This window comes from Onychomys torridus, chromosome X, assembly GCF_903995425.1.
Source record: "Onychomys torridus chromosome X, mOncTor1.1, whole genome shotgun sequence".
NCBI classification, from domain to species: Eukaryota; Metazoa; Chordata; class Mammalia; order Rodentia; family Cricetidae; genus Onychomys; species Onychomys torridus.
In genome coordinates, this window is record NC_050466.1 from 82,776,754 (window position 1) to 82,795,947 (window position 19,194).

Sequence of the window (19,194 nt, forward strand, 5' to 3'; positions counted from 1 at the left end):
GAAATGAGTGGTAGTACAATCTTAGTTTCTCAGCTTCCTTTTTTTCTCATTTTAAAATTCATCTTGTGTGTGTGTGTGTGTGTGTGTGTGTGTGTGTATGTGGGCCAGACATGCGTGCTCCACGGAGAACAAATGGAAATCAGAAGATAACTTGTTGAAGCTGGTTCTCTCCTTCCTCCATGCATATTACAAGACTTAAACTAGGTTGTCAGCTTTGGTGGCAACACCTTTACCTGCTGAACCATTTTCTCAGCCCTGTTTGCCTTTTTGAAACATATAGATACTACCTATCTTTCCCCCTACTCTTAGAAAAAATGCTGACATTTTGTTTTATCTTATTACAATTTGAGACAGAATCTCAGGCAGCCCCAGCTGGCCTGGAACTCACTATGTAGTTAATGATAACCTTGAACTTTTGATCCTTCTGCCTTTGCCTGCTAAATGTTGTCTCGTCTCGGGCCACCATGCCCAATTTCTATAGTGTTGGGGATCCAACCCAGGGCCTTGCAAGCTAGGCAAGCACTCTACCACTGAGCAACACTCCTAAGCTCATCTGGCATCTTTCCTCAGGTCCTTTATTTCCCTAATCTTTTTTTCCAGCCCATACACTTTAAGGCATTTGAAAACGATTAGTAGAACTTTTATATTCCAGAGTTAAAGCAAGTACCTCAGGATCCTTTACTTAAACCACAGCATTGAGCCTCATTTTTCACCATAAACAACTACAACAATTGCACTAAATAAAAGATATAACAAGTATTTAGAAGTCGCATTCCTGGGGCTGGAGAGATGGCTCAGGGGGTAAGAGCACTTGTTGCAGAGGACTGGGGTTCATTCCCAGAACCCACATGGTGGTTCACAACCATCTGTAACTCCAACTCCAGGGTATCTGATGCCTCTTCTGACTGCCACACACACCAGGCATGCACATGGTGCACATACATACAAACAGGCCAAACAGTCATAAAATAAAATAAAGAAATCTTTGAAAAGATTTCCCAATCTATAGCCAGCAAGATGATTTATCAGGTACATGCATAACCACCAAGCTTGATGGCCTCAGTTCAATCTCTGAGACCCACATGGGAGAAGGAGAGAGCTGCCACAATTTGTCCTCTGATCTCTACACACAAGTCATGGTACACACACACACACACACACACACACACACACACACACACACACTAAACATAAAGGAAAAAAATTCTACTCTCTACATGTTTCCTCTTCACCTAGTGAGAAACTTCTCCTGCTATAGGGAACACATACTTCTTTGTAGAGCCATTGGTACTGACTTGTTATACTTTCTGTGATGAAGTCACTAATCTTGAGTTGAAGGCCTTTGCAGATACAATCATGTTTGACAGATATCTTGGGAGTGAGTAATGATCATGTATTACTTAGCTCTGTTTAGAACTCCATAACTCAAGACTGACTGAAGTCAATAAATAGTGGAAAGAAGGGGTATTGGGGCATGAAGACTGTTTATATGTTATACTGGGTTTGTACTCATTTTCCATTAATCTTACTGAAGGGACTTGGAGATTTGATTGTTTTCTATTTCTGAAATCTTACTCACCTAGAGAACTATCACCCAACAGTGAGCTGCATGGCTCTAACATATCATATGTGCCTCTGGAAAATGAGGGCCACAGACAATGGCAACACAAAGATATATTAAAAAATACATAATGTAACTTGTCTTAATATACTTTTCTGAGTCTAAAAATATGCCAGACCAAAAGAAACATATTTACATAAAAAGCAGACAAGGTCAAATAACAAAGAAAGCCCTTAATTAGTTGTAATCAACTTTAATTTGCATACCGTATATAATTCCTAAATGATTGTTAATAATAACTTTATATAATGGACTTCCAATTTTCATGAAAATGGCACATTTTGATAAGCAGACACAAAACCCTAGTACTAATAAGGTTTAATTTGCATACATTAGACTGATTATCCAAACAAAAGGATTACAGTATTACTTCTCCATACCTTTATGTCCTTATTATGCACATTTATTAACTTCACAAAAGCTAGCTGTTAGTGACAAGCAATAGCCATGGTTGAAAAAGAATCTACAGAATGAAACAAGTATATATGAATGCTAAGGAGCCAAGTTTATACATCCTAGGTGCCAAATTGAACTGTTTGTTGGGAAAAAGGGCCAGAATTTCACAAAGAGTGTTTCATCCTTTGAATAAAATAGTTTATTTTTGTGACCTGAAAAAAAAGCCCTAACACATCACTTGAAATTAATAATGAACTTATCTCAAGCTAAGAAGCCTCCTCAACACCGCAGTATGCTGAGAATTCATGAACAGCCACAGAATTAAGCTTTAAATGTGTAGTTCTAGGGTGCAGCGTTAATAAATATATTTCAACAAGCTTAGTTTTCAGCCGAGTAAATAATAATATAGGTGGCATTAGTATTGATATCAGTTCCTAATGGTATCATTTATACCCTGCAATTAAAGTTTAAGCACTAAATAAAGCATTATTAGGAGATCTGGGTTGGCTTTTCTTATATGTGAACACAAATGAAGCTCATGAGTGTTTGGATAAGAGCCAAAAAACTTGAAACTTAACCACAAGCTACTTCCGGGAGTTTTCCTAGTGTTTTTGCTCGTTGGCAAGATACATAATTAGAACACCAGGAAATGATTTCCAAAGAAGGCAGAGGAAAATGGAAGCCCCAGGAATCGAACTCAACTCCATGATGTTTAACTCTGACCCCTCACACATGATGTCAAAGATAAGAAGTATCAGCTAAGAATTTGCCTGTCTGAATATCCAGTGAGATTTTAAGTAGCATTGTGCTAAGTCAAAGAGAAGGCTGGTAAAGGGGAGGCAGCTCAGCCTTGGAGCACTTGCTGCAAGCCTCACAACCTAAGCTTGATCCCCAGAAACCATGATGGAAGGACAGAAGTCACTCCACAAAGTTTTCCTTTAACCTTCACATGTGTGCTGTAGCATGGCACATCTCTCTCTCTCTCTCTCTCTCTCTCTCTCTCTCTCTCTCTCTCTCTCTCTCACACACACACACACACACACACACACACACACACACACACGAGAGAGAGAGAGAGAGAGAGAGAGAGAGAGAGAGAGATCGATCACCGCTGAAGGACATATGGCTTTAAACCTTCCCATGTTCCTCATGAACTGTTGTTACTCCCTGTTCAGAGTTCCAAACTACCACTTAACTGACAACCCCCTATGGAACAGGATGCTCTGAAATTCCTGACACTCCCAGAGCCTAGAAAACACACGATTCAAGTAAAGTATTCAATGTTCACTTGTCAAATACTTGAACAAGAAATCCTAGGTCAGAGATGACCACTCTCACATGTGGCTTCCCTCTAAGTGTCTCAATTGGTTGGCATCAAGTACTTTAGGTACTAGAGTCTAAGAGACATTTGATGTAACACATTATTCAACCAGCATGAAAATGAAGGCTCCAGGGCCAGTTCAGCAGACAAAGGCACTTGATACCCAAGCATGGCAACCTGAGTTAAATCCCTAGAAACCACATAAAGGTGGATGGAGAGAACCAACTCCACAAAGTATCCCTCTGACTTCCACATGCATGCCATGCTATATGCACCCACATATACACATCAAGCATGAGTGTGTTTGTGTGCAAGTGTGTTCGGGCATGCATGCATGCACACACATCATTTTCCTTAAAGAATAGAAGGCTAATGGAAAGTCCTGCTTCCCTAGGACAGTGGTGCACACCAATAGTCACGGCACTTGGAAGACTAAGACAAGAGAATCATTTTGAGCCCAGGACTTGAAGACCATACTGAGCATCACAAGCCCTATTCAAAGTGTTTGTGTATGGGGGTGTTATAACTTGATGTGCTTATTTTCTTTAAAAATTAATTTCCAACTGGACAGACAAATAGCAGTAAATAGGCCTCTAGCATGCCCCATAAGAATCACTGCATATGCCGGGCGGTGGTGGCACACACCTTTAATCCCAGCACTCGGGAGGCAGAGCCAGGCGGATCTCTGTGAGTTCAAGGCCATCCTGGGCTACCAAGTGAGTTCCAGGAAAGGTGCAAAGCTATACAGAGAAACCCTGTCTCGAAAAACCAAAAAAAAAAAAAAAAATCACTGCATAGGATCCATAAACTAAAGTACTAATGTTGGAATTGAGCCATAAGCAATAAGCTTCAAAGTACTACAATAAGACAGACATGGGAGTGTATACGTGTTGTCCTAATGCTCTGGAAGCTGAGGCAGAAGGATCACTTGAGCCCAGGAGTTCAAGACAATCAGTCTGGGCAACATAATGAGACCCTGTCTTAAAAATAATAATAATAAAACCAACCCATTCCTGGTGAAGCAAGAATTGTTTTGACTGTTCAGTTACCAAAACAGCATAAAACAGTGATGGTCACACTGTTATGCAGCCCAGAGTCAGCATGGGAATGTATGCAAGACATAGACATTAACTTCAGCAGGATCATCTGCATGTAGAATCAGGATTTGGGTCCAGAAAATAAATAACTAAATACTACTCTAATGTGATTTATCCAAATGCAGACAGCAACCTACTTTCAACAAACTCAAAAGTTTGGCAAGTTAATCATTTTATTCCAGCCTCCACTGTCTATATATGTAGATTTTCAAAACAGGAACACTCTGGTCCTACCCAGCTAGGAGCAATATTACTTTTAGCCAGGAGTAGACCTAGAGTGAAGATGGATTCCCCTCTCCCAAGCAGCTGTTCTTTTTGCTTTCCCATCCAGGCCCACTGAGTGAGAGGCTGGGCTTCTGGACCCAGCACAAAACCTAATACAACAGTAGGGCAGGAAATGCAGTTGTCTCCAGGCAGGAACATAAGTTCCATTAGCATTTCCTTTGCTCAAACTGATAGTGCACATTCCCAAAGAAACAAATTCACACTCCCAATTCTCTTTCTCCCTTTTCTCTGCTCATTGTGGGAGAGAAATAAAGATCTCTTTGTCGATTTAGATGTGCTGCTTTTCATGTGCCGTGCTGCGGAGCAGAGAGCGCTTGAGATTATGCAGAGAACAAAGACCAGCTTGCCTACTTACCTGATTACTTCGAAATGCCCATCTGTAGCAGTGTCTTCTAAGAGTACCATCAGCTGCCACCGTGACTCAATCACATTCCAGCGAGACTTCTCATAAAGGTATGAAATCCACCTCAAACTTACAAAGATAGAAAAAAAGAAAACTGAAAACATATGTAAATTATTGTCCTGTTAATCTTACCCACCAATGCCCCAAATCATTCCAGCCTACAGGGGCTAGCTAGAGCTGGAGCCAGGCTCCAAATGAGTCATAGGAAACATTCAAATTCTCTGCATCCCATTGAATGTCATCTGCTTGCATGAGAATATAAATGCACTGTACATTAGTTTGCTAGCGATATGACGCTACTGAAACTACCATCTTGTGCGTGCTAATTCCTCTAGTTAATATTTTCATTGGCTTTCAGCAAAGACCTGTCCATTCTTCTTTTCACCCATCAGACCCTACTTCTCTAAGACTTGTAGCTAAAATTACCTGGTCAAGGTTCGGAAGGCTGGAACAAAGCAAATCCTTCTGTTGAATTTCTCACTGTGCTCTGAAAGCAAGGGAAAGAACTGAAGAGGGTAAGTTTTATACTTCCTATTTTCTTTCCCGTCACTTAGCCCAGGGTGTAAAAATGAGACGTAATTACAGTGCATCCAATTGAATGAGATTGTGTGGGAAAAGTCATTTCACACACACACACACACACACACACACACACACATATCTCATGTCATTATACCAATCTGATAATGTAATTCTACATCCAGGGATGTGTTATCTCTACTTGGGGTAATGTGTCCCATATTACCCAGATGGCCTTATGTTTTGCCTGTTGTCCCGAAATGACTATTAAAAGCACCTGTTTTCATATTCCAATAGGTTCTGGTTTGTACAATAAATTGCAGAGATCCCTGAAGCTATTTAACATCACTAGTATATGAGTAAGTGTTGGGTAACAGAGTTTATGGATGTCTGCATTACGAGTTCTCAAGTTCTAAAAGTTACATTTGATATTGCTATGCTACATTAATACTCACATCAACTTTTCATGTTGATACTTTATGTTGTTAGTTCATATTTTTTTTTTTTACTTTTTATCTTACAGTACAGGACATGGAACCCAGGGCCTCATACATGCTCGGTATTAACCATGGTCATGCCAGGTTGTAAAGTGCCTCCAATTTTGGTAAAATCATGACAGTTCTCTAAACTCAAGTAACTTATTTTTCTAGATTCTTGTCCTCCCTTCCTTCCCCCAGCAGTGCCAGGCCCAATACTGCCCTTATTTCCCTAGCTAGCCTATCAACAGCTAATCATGTGGCAGTCAAAAACTGGGAAATGTTCAGTTCCCTTCCCCCTTCCCATTGTCTACCCTATAACTACCCTAGGCCAGCCTGCAAGCAGACTATGGACTCTGATTCTTTATGGTACAGAGCCTCCCTCCACAGGTCTTTTCCCAAATAAAGCCTATGCTGTCACTAAGTTGCTTTGCTTTCCCCTGTCTCTCCTTATCACTGACCTTATACCAGGTAAGGGCTCTACTGCCGAGCCACACCCTGCAGCCCTTTCTTGTCTTCTTTTTTTTTTTTTTTTTGGAGCTGAGGATCGAACCCAGAGCCTTGCACTTGCTAGGCAAGTGCTCTACTATTGAGCTAAATCCCCAACCCCTCTTTCTTTTTTTCTATTGATTTGTTTTCTTTGACAGGAAGGTTCAACTGTATTGCCTAGGCTGGCCTTGAACTCCCAGTATCAAGTGATCCTCTTTCTGCCTCCTGGGTATCTAGGAAAGTAAGGGTATGCCACCACATCCAACTAATATTTTAACTGTTTTTGCCAGGAGTGGTGGTGCACGCATACAAGCCCAGCACTCGGGCAGGGACAGGAGAATAGCCATAAGTTCAAGGCCAGCTGGAGCTACATAGTAAAAGCTTATCTCAAAAAAATGTTATAATGATGCCTAATATTTCATATACTAATTTAAGAGGTAAAACATTTTTAATTCACTTTGGGGTGCTTACATGTTTCTTTTAAGATTTATTTATTTATTATGTATACAGTGAGTGTTCAGCATGCAGGCCAGAAGAGGGCACCAGATCTCTTATTGTAGATGGTTGTGAGCCACCATGTAGTTGCTGGGAATTGAACTCAGGACCTCTGGAAGAACAGCCAGTGTTTTTAACCTCTGAGCCACCTCTCCAGCACCCCACCCCTTACATGTTTCTCATGCAGTATGAGTAAAGATACTAGCACCCTCACTCATAGCCAAGTCAGCTAAAAGCATATGGTAAGATATGGTACGGCTTTCTTATTCCTTTCTGTAAAAATGCCTTTTCTATTAAACCATAATAGAAGTCTATAAAATATATTTGAGATTTTTCCCTTTTCTTGTTAGAAAGAGCCTCATACAACCCAGGATGGCTCAAACTCAATGTATGGCTGGCCTCAAATTTAGGATGTGTTGATATTCTGACCTGCCCTTGAAATCCTACCCCTTGGGGCTGCCCCACATCCTGTTATAGAAGCCTCTTCTTAAGGGAAAACGCCACAAGGTGTGTACCCCTCAACCTCTATCTCTCTTTATCCCTCCCTCCCTCCTTCCCTCCCTCCCTCCCTCCCTCTATCTCTATCTCTATCTCTATCTCTATCTATCTTTCTCTCTTCTCTCCCTCTTTCCTATCTTCTCTCTGTCTCTTTATTATAATACACCATTTCCACATGGACGTAGTGTCTGGGTTGTAAAAGTTCACCCACCGCCCTGCCGCCATGCCCACACGGAGTGGGTCGCCCGCCAGCCCGCTGCTATATCTGCCCAGCATGCCAGCATGTTTCCCTGCACGCGTGGGGTACGCTTGGGGTCCCCATGTAATATATCATAACATTGGTGCTAGTGACTCAGCAGGGGTCTTCCTGGCACATTTCTCCTGCCTGCCATCAGCCTGAGACATGCTAGGAACCCTGGAACCTTCACCACTGACTTCATCCAACACTGGCATCACCCGTAAGCCCCACCCCCTTCGGTAAGCCTCACTTTGGGCCATTTTTCCACAACTGAGGATTCGCTTGTCTCTCACGATTGTGGTGCTGGCACCACGTGTCTTCTGGGCTCATAACCCCTGTGCCCTCCACGGCCCATACAGTCTTTGTGACAATAGTCCATTGGCTATTTTGTTCCATTATACCTCATTGTGGAAAAATGTGCCTTCCCTATCCCAGCTCTTTCCTCATCGCCAACTCCCCATGCTCCTCCAGCCTCCACTAAGCAATTACATCACCACCTGTCCCCAGGTCCCTTTCTGTGACATTTAGAATTGCCCTCCAGGAAAAACTCATTCTCTCTGCCTGTCCTTTGCCTCGAATTCCTCTCCTTCCCTGTAATTCTACCTCTTAAATCTTTTCCCTCTCACTTAACTCTGTTGCCAGGACTTTGGCCACAGCTGTGAGCACTGCCCCACCAGCTGCTCTGCCACTGCTCAGAGCCAAGCCCCTCCTCCCTCCTGCAGCCCACCTTTCCTCTACTTCTGCTACTACCAGGGCTTGAGGGATGGCCTCATTAACTTGTTTTTGACTAACTTTTTTTTTTCCCAGACAGGGTTTCTCTGTGTAGCTTTGCGCCTTTCCTGGAACTCACTCTGTAGCCCAGGCTGGCCTCGAACTCACAGAGATCCACCTGGCTCTGCCTCCGAGTGCTGGGATTAAAGGTGTGTGCCACTACCTCCCGGCTTGACTAACTTTTTTTTAAAAAAAAGATTTATTTATTTAATATGTACACAGAAGAGGGCACCAGATCTCATTACAGATGGTTGTGAGCCACCATGTGGTTGCTGGGAATTGAACTCAGGACCTCTGGAAGAGCAGTCGGTGCTCTTAACTTCTGAGTCATCTCTCCAGCCAGAAACTCCAGAAGTTTTAAATGCTTCACTTTACCTGTTCCTTATCTGTTCGGTTGACAAAAACAAAAAACAAACAAAACAAAACAAAACATAAACACGTGGTCAGGTGCCATATTTGATGAGGTGATCATGTGATCAGGTGGCACCATTTTAAATAAAGGCAACCACATGATCAAGCTACCATCTAAAATAAGGACAACCATGTGGTCTAGCCAACATCTTGGTTAAGGTCAAAACAACCAGGTCATATGACCTCACTGCCATTTTTACTAAGGGCAGCATGGGTGGGGCCCCTGTAGGCATGGTGGGAGGTTAGGGAATTGCTTCCTGCTGCACAGATTCACCATTGTTTTATGGGCCGAGGAAAAGTCACTGGCCTTAGCCTGGCATTTCCCATATGCCTCTCTCAGGCTCCAGCCATCCAGGCACAGGGAAGTCCAGTGGAAGCCTATCTGGGTAGAGGGAAGTCCAGTCATGGCCAGCTATTTATTCCTTTGTAGCTGCTCGTGTGGGCAGGCCAGGAGAGGTATGTACTCCCCTCCAGGCATCAGTGGAACCACATGCAGGCAGTATTGTTATATTAAGATTTCAAATTTCAGATTTTTTTTTAAAGATTTATTTATTTATTTATTTATTTATTTGTTTATTTATTTATTTATTTATTATGTACACAGTGTTCTGCCTGCATATATGTCTGCAGGCCAGAAGAGGGCGCCAGATCTCATTACAGATGGTTGTGACCCGCCAAGTGGTTTCTGGGAATTGAACTCAGGACCTCTGGAAGAACACTGAGCCATCTCTCCAGCCCCAAATTTCAGATTTTAACATTAATACAAGTCTGATACACTTGGGGTCACAAGCTCAGGATTTTTAAAGTATTTTAAATTTTCTTGGTTACTCATTATTTGCTTTTCTTTTTTTTTTGGAGATTTGTTTATTTATTATGTATACAGAAGACAGCACCAGATCTCATTACAGATGGTTGTGAGCCACCATGTGGTTGCTGGGAATTGAACTCAGGACCTCTGGATGAACAGTCGGTGCTCTTAACCTCTAAGCCATCTCTACAGCCCCCATTATTTGCTTTTCTATTATCTGGATTTTAGTATTATAATCTGGCTGTACTCAAAGATCAGCCCCCTGTCCTTGCTAACTTCACTAAGGTGTAACTAACAGGGAAACCTGTATATTCAGATTTAAGTCATATATATGCTCTCAAAGTTATAAATACAGCTAACATATTTTGTTCTCCCAGTCCTCAAAAACACTTGTAAAGATCTGAGAATGTGGCATTTAATATAAAACCTTTTTATGACAGAGAGACATGCCAGCTCCTGACAGCATTCTGGATCTCCTCCAAGAAGATGGATGGCCGCAGAAGAACTTCCACCTGGAAGCTCATGGCAAGTCTGGCCACACAGCAAAAAGCTGATCCTGTCCAAACTGTGAATAAGTGGAACAATGGAGGACCGATTGCTCCATACTGCAAAGTCAGGGTAGGTCAGTCCCCCCAAATTTCTACTCCACAGAAAAAAATTTGTCAGATCTGGGCCTATCAGCTAAACAAGTTCTGCCTTTGGGCTTCTGCCCCCTACCCCACCACCATCACCATGGAGAGACTTGGGATTGCTGCCTAGGTAGTTGGAAAGCTATCTCACTTCTTAAATTTATCCTTCTCAGATCTGATGATGTTTGATGACTAGGGTATATCAGTTTAGCAGCCCCAATTCAAAGATAACTCATTAATAAGTTTCTTATTAAAATTACAGACAGCTATGCCTCATTCACAGACTTCATGGTGCAGGATAGACCAGCTTCAGATATAATTCCAGAGGTTCAAAATTTTAATACTGATAAATGCAGCTTTGATAAACTGATAAACCATTGACTACAAAGAGTTCTTAAGAGTCCTTAAATGGATCTTTAACCCTTTTACCATGATGTAAATACACTCCAGCTGTCTTACAGATACCTACAGGCTCCTGGGAAAAGTTCTGCTACTGCATCAAGAAGTCTGGCCTGATGAGAACTAACAAGCTCCAGAGCCCATTTCTGACCCCACCTATTTTTCTAGCATATCTTACAGATTCATTGTTCCCGCCTGACCTCCAGAGAAATAGCAGATGCCATGGCTTCTATACTCCTGATTTGGTGTGCTATTTCCCCCCAAGCTCCTGGAACACCGCTGCTGCAACCTGCCTCCTCAGCTCCCTCAAGGAACGTTCCTGAGATCTTCCACTGTGCGTGACTCCCGGTTCCCCCCTCCCCACTTTGCCCCTTGTCAGCTTGAAGTAGCCTCAAGAATTCAGTGCCCTTGTTCCTCCACTTGCTTCCATAACTCACCTCTTTTCATAATAATCAAAATAGAGGAATGTTAACATTCTGACTGAACCCTTGAAATCCCACCCCCTTGATACCTCTCTCTCTCTCTCTCTCTCTCTCTCTCTCTCTCTCTCTCTCCCTCCCTCCCTCTTTCTTTTCTTCTCTCCATCTCTCTATTATAATAAACCATTTCCATGCAGATGTAGCCTCTGGGTTGTGAATGTCCATCTGTTGCCCTGCCACCATGCCCACATGGAGTGGGTCACTTGCCAGCCCACCACTGCATCTGCCCCGAATGCCAGCATGTTTCCCTGCATTCTCAGAATACCCTCAGTGTCCCAGCATAATATAGCATAACAGTATGTAGTTGAAAATGGCTTTGAACACCTGACCCTCCTTCCTTTACCTCCCAAGTACTGGGATCACATGTGTGTCTTACCATGACCAACTTCCTCTACTCTTAACTCATTATTCACCTTATTGCTTTTCAGTTTAACTCAAGGGAGTCTTTGAAACACAGACTATAGCTTTTGGTAGGGTCATAACCTTTTCTTAAGAGTTGAACTTTCTCTCTTTGAAGTAAACAAAATTATAACCCAAAACTAAAACAACACTTTTAAAATTATAAAGTCAGTGGTAGCCAGACACAGTGGTATACACTTATACTCCCAATTATTTTGAAGGCTTATACAGAAGGGTTGGTTGACCCCAGGAGCTCCAGGTAAGCCTGGGTAACATAATAATACCTCTTTCAATACTAAATACTAAATAAATAAATAAGTTTACAGATAATAGTGAGGTTTGGGCTATGGTAAGAATAGAACTTGTGACAGTGGTTATAGGACTATACGTATAAATGCCACAAGGTTTGAAAATCTTGAATCTCTGTCTTCCAGATTAGAGAAAAATGGACGTTGGCCAGATCTTTTCCACCATGAGTATAGATGATGGAATGTCCTCTTGCCCTGGCTTTCAGGACACTCTGCTCTTCTGGTCTACCTGATGGCCACCCCTCTTTCTACTCCATCATCCATTTGTTGCTTTTGAGACATGATGCTTTGCCAGCATCTCAGCCTCTGCCTCCTGAAAGCTAAGATCACCTGCATGGACCACCATGCCTAGATCAGATCTTTGAATGTGTTCTTTCAACCAGACTCCTCACAGCTTTGTCCTATATACCCTTCCCTTGTCATCCTTCAACAGAGACTATTAAATGAAAGTAAGTAGTTCACTATTAATATATCTATTTTTATGTATAAGAATGTCATTTTCAAAAACTGAGCCAACATTTAAAATCAGGACATTTCAAAATAAAATCCAGATTCCCAGATGGCCTTCAAAGTCCATGTAGTTTTCATGTGGTAATATACAGCTAAAGTAGACAGTGTGGTGATATATTGTGTCCCCTAATATATTATGCATCCTAATAAACTTATCTGGGGTCAGAGGACAGAACAGCCACTAGATAGACATGGAGTCCAGAAAATGGTGGTACACATGCCTTTAATCCTAGCATTCCAGAGGCAGAGATCCATCTGGATCTCTGTGAGTTCAAAGCCACACTGGAAACAGCCAGGCATGGTGACACACGCCTTTAATCCCAGGAAGTGATGGCAGGAAGCAGAAAGGTATATAAGGTGTGAGGACCAGAAACTAGAGCCTTTGTTAAGCTTTTAGGCTTTTGAGCAGCAGTTCAGCTGAGATCCATTTGGATGAGGACTCAGAGGCTTCCAGTCTGAGGAAACAGGATCAGCTGAGGAACTGGCGAGGTGAGGTAGCTGTGACCTGTTCTGTCTCTCTGATCTTACAGTGTTCACCCCAATACCTGGTCCCAGGTTTGTTTTTATTAATAAGACCTTCTAACAATTCGCGCTACAAGGCAGTCCCAACTAGTGACCTCAAACCTGAAGTACAGATCTGGCCTACATTCTTCACACAGTATGAGCACTCCTAATGCAAAAATACAAACTGTTCCAAAATCCAAACTTTTTGAATACTGGTATTATAACATAAGTGGAAATATTTATAGCTTACCATATATAACTGCTTATAGTCAAAATGCAGGCACACAAAAACTGTATAAAATTACCTTCAGTATATATATCAAACATGTAGAAAGCAAAAATGAACTTTAGTCTTCTGTCTCATCCCCCTAAACATTTCATTATTTATAAGGAAATATTCCAAAATCTAAAAAACAAAAATCTGAAATACTTCTGCACCTAGACATTTTGGATAAGGGAGACAACCTATAAATATTGCTTGCTTGGCACTTTATATTGGAGTTTGTGGCTCCACACACTAACAACAGCCACTAGACATTTTCAAAATTCTTTTAAATTTGGTTTACCTTTGAATTTAACATTTTAAAATTTGTTTATTTTTATGTATATGAGTGTTTTGCCTACTTGTCTGTGTGCCATTTGAAGACATGGTATCCACAGAGGCCAGAAGAGGGCATTAGCTATCTCTGGAACTGGAGCCACAGAAGGTTGTAAGCTACCATGTGGTAACTTGGAATTAAACCTGAGTCCTCTGGAAGTGTTCTTAACCACTGTTCTAGCCCTTTAACTTCTTCGAACAGGGTCTTACTATGTTGTCCAAGCTGGTTCAGTCTCCAAAGTACTAGTATCACAGGCATGTCCTGCCATACCTGGATTTTGTTTTTGATTAGCATGTAATCACTGTGAATAGTAGTGGGGTGGAATGTGCTATTTCAGTACATGTACACAGAGTGCACTAATCAGGGTAATTATCTTATTCACTTTTTATTATCACTTATTTTGCTTATTTATTTGATTTGGGGGCCTCTTTTTTTTCTTTTCTCCAGTGTGTGTGTGTGTGTGTGTGTGTGTGTGTGTGTGTGTGTGTGTGATAGTCATAGGTATATGTGAGTGTATGTGGACACCTCAGGTTGATGTCAGGAATCAATAGCTCTTCCACTTCAGTAATTGAGGCAGGGTTTCTCAACCAAACCCGTTGTTCATCAATATGGCTAGTCTTCATACCCAACTTGCTCTATCGGTATTCCTTGTCTCCACCTTCTGATGCTAGAATTAGACAATATGGCTAGTCTTCCTAGACAATTTATTCTAGGGATCCCTTGTCTCCACTTTCTGAGGCTAGCTGCCATGCCCACCTGGCATTTTAGTGGCTTTCTGGGAGTCTGAAGCACTTTAACTGCTGAGCCTTCTCAAAGCCCTGCTTTGTTTTGCTTTGGTTTGGAATCCAGGTTTCAAAGTACAACCAGGAATGGTCTGGAAACTCAATAGTAGCATAAGCTGGCCTTGAGCTCACAGAAAACCCCCTGCCTTTCCCTCCTGATTGCTAAGGTTGCAAGCATGAGTCACCAAGATTGGTTTGTTTGTTTATCTGTTTCTTTGTTTGCTTTGAGACAGGAACTTTCTACACAGCCCAGAGTAGCCTCAGCCTCACTACGTAGCCAAAGTTGGCTTTGCACTAATGACTCTCCTGCCACTGCCTCCTGAATGCTGGGATTATAGGCAGAATATAGCCATGGTGTCTGGCTCATCATTTCTTTATGTATAGAAACTTCAAGTTCCTCTGTTCCAGATCCTTCTAGAATACACACTAGGCTATTATGAACTATAATCACCTTCCTTTATTGGGGAGTACAGAACGTAGCCCTTCTATCTAACTCTAATGATTCCTGTTAGCCAACATCCCTTCACCTCCTCTTACTTCAAATCGGGAAATCTTCTGAAATGTCATTTCAAACACTCCTGTGACTTTTGAAACCTATACTGTATGTCTGTTTGTCCTCTTAGCTCCATACTATATAGCACATGTAAGGGACAGCCTTACTTTGGTTCAAAGTTTCAGTTCATCATAAATTAGCCTCATTGTTTTCAGCCCACGGTAGGGCTCTGTATCATTACAGAAATATGCAGTAGAACAAAGCTGCTCACTTTGCCAGGAAGCAAAGGGGAGAAAAGGAGATTGACATCCTACAGTTCCCCTCAAGGACACATCCACAATTATATAAAACTTCCCAGCAGGCCCTACCTCTTAAAGATTTCTATCACTTTCCAATTACATTATGCTTTTAAATGTGCCCTTTGGAGAATGTTCCAGATCAAAAGTATAGCAGTGTCTTCTAAGGCTCAGAGCTGCCATTCAGCTGCCAATGAACTTCTCCAATTGGATGATAACAAGATACATGCTGCAAGCCACAAAAAAATATGAAGTAGAATTTCAGCTGATTATGACAAGCTAATACCTGGAAGAAGCCAAGGGCCTTCCTGAAGTCAAGCTGAGGCTCAAGGAGTCTTGGTGATATTGGCTTTTGATTATCAGCCATTTCCTGCTATGAGTTTCTTGTGTGCTATTGTAGCATTTCCGTCATTGATTGGGCACCATTTCCCCTCTACTAAAGGAATATTTAGATAACCTTGTGAGCTGACAGCTGTGCTCAGCCAGAACCCCAGTTCAAGCCTCCCTATAATTATGGTCATTGGCAGCATCCGGCCAGGTCCATCCCCAGATAGACAAAAGTATTTTATCAGAGATACCTCTAAGAACAGACTTAAGCATCCAGACCACCTGTTTGAGAAGGCCTGGCAGATGTGTTAATTAAGCTTAACTTTCTCCTTTCCAAAGTCTTATCTCTAGTTTTAGATCCACCCTTAACAATTAATTCAGAATTAAAGGGTTCCAACTTACAGGTACACCTAGCTGTGATGGAAGTTGCCCAGCCAAGTTGCCTAGCAACGGAGCACACTGGCCAGAAATGGCAGGAGCAGAGATAGCTTGGAGAGATAAGGGTCAAAGTGGTAAAAAGGCAATTTTATTTTCAGAGAAGACTAGATGGAGAATAGAGAAGAGAACGGGAGAAGTAGATAGAGAACTAGAAGAATGAGATGGAAGACGTGGAAGAGCCAGATGGGGAAATACTAGATGAGAAAGAAAAAATGAGAAGAACCTAGTTGAGGCAGAATTAAGATGAGAGAATTAAGATAGAACTCAGAGGGGACAGAAGGTAAATATAGAGAGAAAGCAGGCAAGAAAGGAGCTAGGCACCAGAACAGAACTGAAGCTGTGTAGATAGGATTTTATCCCAGAGGAAAAAAGTAGATGGACAAAGAGCTTGGGGTACTTAGATTCTTTTCCCGGAAGTAATTCTCACCATTCGTAATTTTTCTTCTGGGCCCCTGGGAAGTATATTATTTACTGCCTGACTATGATAAACAGCAGAGATTCTAAGCCCTCCCTTCTAGGAAGGAACCTGTCATTATTTCATTCAGGGTCTTATAAAGAGATAACACAATATTATCACACTACAAGACCTCCTGAGAGTATAAACTAGAGTTAATGAAGTTCTGCTACAAACAATTTTGGGGGTGTTTGTTTGGTTGTTGTTGTTGTTGTTGTTGTTGTTGTTTTGGCTATGACCCATTGAAATCTAAGGGCTAACTTTAGCAGTAAACTTCTAAATTGCCCTGCAGCTAACTAGGAGCTCTGCTCCAGCAGCCTTCATTTAAATAACAATGCAAGCCTCATAGGCCCTGTTTAAAAACTAATGATTGGGGATTTAGCTTAGGGGTAGAGTGCTTGCCTAGCAAGCTCAAGGCCTTGGGTTCGGTCCTCAGCTCAAAAAAAAAAAAAAAAAAATGCTGTAGATATCGCTCTGTATAAATAAAATGCTGTTTGGTCAGGGCCAGGCGTCCAACGTGTTGGCAAGAGTTTCCACCTAAAACCTGAGAAAAAAAGATTCTAAAACGGAGCTAAAAACAGCTTCCTAATTGTCTCTCTCAAGTTAGCGGCAGCCTGCCGGTTTGAGCTACTATGGCGGGTTCCTGGCGGGTGCGTCTGACCTGCAGTGTGGCGGGAATGAGGAGTCTACAAGCGGCACTTTACTCTGCTGAGTGGTGGATTTAGCCTTTGCTAGTTTAAAAAGAAAAAAGGTCTCTGGGCTATGCGCTGCTTGGATAGTTGATGGTACACATGGCTCCAGACCCAGAGCTGGCGGTAAACTGTACCACCGCCATGTTGGGAAGCTGACGGGGCGGAGCCAGCAGCCACAGTGGCGTTTCAGTCTTAGAAATACTGTACTTTAAAGCAATTGATTCACAATAAGACAAATTCAGATGGAACAAGACTTTAAATGTGTATAAAAATGTATGTAGGCTTGAAAGAAAAAAAAGGAATATATGCAGTTATATAAACAAATAGAGTAGATATTGTAACTATAATTCTTGCTTGATAATTGTTTTGTTATATGTAATTTTATTACGTAAAGTTAAAACCTTCCTTTTTTTAAAAAAAAAAAAAGGAAAGAAAAAGGGAAGTGCTGTGGATATCACTCTGTATAAATAAAATGCCGTTTGGCCAGGGCCAGGCAGGAAAACTCTAACTAAAAAAAAAAAAAAAAAAAAAAAAACGAAACTAATGACAACTCCCAGCTCTCCTAAACAAGTGTCTTTTTCTCTCTCTTTCCTCTTTCTGTGTTGACTATTAAGTTCTTGGTAATTTACCAAAATCTTGGCCAAGTACAAGAACTTCAGTTAACTCATTCAGAACCAGACCTGTGGAAAGGGGATGCCCTTCTACAATCTGGAAATCTGAAGGACTGAGAAATCCTACCTAAATACACGCTTACTTCTTTTTGAACATCTGCCTTCTTTTTCTCTCTAACGCTAACTGTCTACATCTCAGCTCACTTCAGCCTGAGTCTCCACCCCCCTCCCCTCCCCTCCCCTCCCCTCGCCTCGCCTCGCCTCGCCATTTCCCTAGCCTATCTGGCTTGATGGACAAACCAAACCGGCCTGGGCTGCTCCAAAAAAAAAAAAAAAAATCCTCCTCTGTTTTAGTTTGGGTTTTTTAAGGTGCTTATCTTAATTCATGGTACACCATAAAGAATTTATTAAATTGTAACTCTCTTTATATACTCTATTTTTAATAAGAGCTCCTGATTCTATATTAAAACAATTTCAGTACAAACATTATTTTTAAGGCTATACCTGACAGGTATAAAACTTAAGTTCTAAGTTTATAAGGACAACTAACTTATAAATTGTGAAGAATAAGTTTACTTTAGTTAAAGATAATTAAGAAATATAATTTATTGATTGATTAGCTGACCTGTACACTGTTAAGGATAAGTTATATGTGAATTATAAGCTATTAAAAATAATTATCAGGATACAAGTTAAAGCTTGATCATCTTAATAATGATCAAATTCTCTAATGTATATAAAATCATATTTATATACATACTAAGTATGCTGAATATTAATATAATAAATTCCTTACTTTGCCCCTGCCATATTAAAAAATATTTAAGCTTCCCACTTTAGACTAGGGCATGCCTCTTACTACCAGGGTGTAGTGGGTAGCCATCCCAGCCTTGGCCTGGAAGTTCCAACCACCATTGAGGCTTCGGTAATGGTCACGCCCACAAGGCGGGACAGAGGGAGGAAGCTGAAGACCCAGGATCCAAAGGAGAGGCTTCTCTTGGTTGCCGGACCCTGGACGCTGGGGGTAGACAGAGGAGAGTTCTCCAGAGAACACCGCCCGACTGCGCCATACCTTTGCCAGACCCTGCAACCTACCCCTTCATTTGTAAGTTAGCCCACAAAATAAACCTCCCTTTTAACTACGTGGAGTGGCCTGAATAATTTCACCAATACCAGGGTTTTATCCAAACTACACTTTGAGATCATGAAGATCATTTAGATTATATCCCCATTTACCAGGCCTAAAGATAATTTGCTTTGCTATCCAACTTCAAATAAAAGATAGCTCGCCAAACAGATTTCAAAATCATCTTGGACTGTTCTTTTGTTTAAAGGAATTTACCACATTGGCTGCTCTCAATAATCAATCACTACATCTCCTGATGAATTAAATACAAAAATGTTTTTAGGGAGTTGGAGAGATGGCTCAGAGGCTAAGAGTACTGG